General features: G+C 32.2%; 1 protein-coding gene across 1 annotated transcript in view; it reads left to right on the top strand.

Annotated features, from left to right (window-relative positions):
- Positions 1–2,214, top strand: part of kat6a (K(lysine) acetyltransferase 6A) — a 49,920-nt gene that overhangs the window by 28,693 nt on the left and 19,013 nt on the right. The window lies entirely within an intron of this gene.

Here is a 2,214-nt window from a genome sequence, read left to right as displayed (position 1 = left end):
CACTCCCTATATATATATATATATATATATATATATATATATATATATATATATATATATATATATATATATATATATATATATATAATATTGTTTATTATTATTTGATAAATAAGTGATAAATAAAGTTATTAATTAATTATTAGTATATTCTGCCATAAAGAATAATAAAATGTTCAGGCTGCTGTTTAATGCACTGCATTATAAAATAAGATATATTACATTGTTATTGTTTATTGTAGATCTTGGATCCTTATGTACCGTTTCTTTTTACACTTTATATTTTTGCTATGTTTGGGTGAAACTTGAACCTTGAAAACCAGGCAAAGCTTTCAGTTAAGCAACTCTTCATCATCATCATCATCATCATCATCATCATCATCATCATCATCATCATAGTCAGTCAGACAAAAAGAACACCTTTTTAATACAACACCATTGTTTTCAACTATTCTTTATGTACCACAGTAATGTTTTATTTATAAATGACTCGCAGGCAGAGTTTAATGAAGCTTTGAGCGTTTTGTTGAACTGAAACTTTTTTTACTTTGTTTTTGTTGAGAGTAAAAACATTTTGAGTCTTGTACTGTTAAACTGTTGAAAGTCAAGAACTTGTTGAAAAAATAATCCTCTACATTATAAGGTACATTTTAAGTTAAAAATGTATCTGCATTTTGAAACATGAAATCTGGAAAAGATTAAACCTTTAATAAGGCCCTACATTTGTTTGTTTTACTCACTGGTTTACAGGGAAATCTAGAAAACCATAACCATGATGCAGATATCAACACGACTGTCATATAGTACTACTACATTAATATGATTTATTATGTAATATGGCAGGCCTGTTGACATCATCAAACACAGTTACTGTAGAATAACAGAAACTGCATGTCCTGTGACAATGCAGTGTGAATGCTTATTGCAGAAGAACTTGCTGAAAAACAGCTGAAATTAGCTACAAAAACATGCTGAAATGTAGCTGAAGTGAAAGAACAAGACTAACTTAGCAGGAAAAGCAGAAAAAACACATATTTGATTAATTAGGTTTAAATAAGCAGAAATAAGCACAAAATTAGGAAAATTAGCTAAAAAAAAGCTTAAAATAAAAAAAAAAATAGCAGAAAGTAGCTGAAAAGGCAGAAAGAAGCTTAATCTACCAGAATAAAGTAGAAAGAACTGAAATGAGCTTAAAAAAAAAAAAAAAAAAAAAAAGTGGAATTAGCTAAAAAATAAAAACTGCTAAATAGTAGCTGAAATAACAGAAAAGGCTGAAAGTAGCTGAAAAAGCTGGAAAGAGCACAACAAGCTGAAGAACTTGGCATAAATAAGTTAATTAGGCTGAAAGTAGCAAAAATTACTAAGAAAAACTTGAATTTATCTGAAAACTGCTGAAATTAGCTAAAAATGCTAAAAAGCTATCTGAAAACGATGAATAAGCTTAAATTTAAATTACCGGTAACGTACGAAAGCAGAACATGTTGGCCAAATTACTGGTAGGCTGAAAGAAGCAGAAATTAGCACAAAACGGTAGAAATTAGCTAAAAAATTCTGCAGTTAGCACAAAACAGCTGAAAAAACAGCTGCATTTAGCTGAAAGTAGCTGAAAAAAGTTTAAATTTGCAGAAGGAAGCTGAAAGAAGCTCAAGCAGAACAAAATGTGAAAGGAGCAATAAAAGGATGTAAGCACATCTAAAGATTTGAAGGATTTAAAATGAGCTCAATCTTATTTTCTATGAGGACAAAAATGTCAGAAAGGGCTAAATATTTCAAGAAGCTAAAATTGCATCAACACCAAAAGTCATAGCAGGATTGTCCTGAAAGTGCTGAACGTTTTGATTCATGATTTGTTGAAACCGACTGAAAACTGAGGGATGAGGATCATACCGACAAACATACGGAAGAACAATGGATCACAGTGTGAATGTTTCATAAACATCCACACAAGCATGAAGCATGTCCATGTTCTCGTGGTGTTTAATGCTCCAGTTACTCATCTGAGCTCTGCACACATTACATGCTCTACACGTGTGTTCAGCATGCAGTCGAGACTCAGGGAGAAGTCACCACCTCCCTCAGGCTTTCCAAGCTCCACAAACTTTAAAGCAGAGTCTTAGTTTCTCTCCTCCGGTGTGTGTGTGTGTGTGTGTGTGTTGTGCAGTGTGTGTGTGTGTGTGTGTGTGTGTGTGTGTTGTGCAGTGTGTGTGTGTGTGT

The sequence above is a fragment of the Nematolebias whitei genome, chromosome 8 (assembly GCF_014905685.2).
Source record: "Nematolebias whitei isolate Nwh7 chromosome 8, NemWhi1, whole genome shotgun sequence".
Taxonomy (NCBI): domain Eukaryota; kingdom Metazoa; phylum Chordata; class Actinopteri; order Cyprinodontiformes; family Rivulidae; genus Nematolebias; species Nematolebias whitei.
Note: the sequence above shows the minus strand (reverse complement) of the source record. Positions and strands in the feature narration are given on the sequence as shown.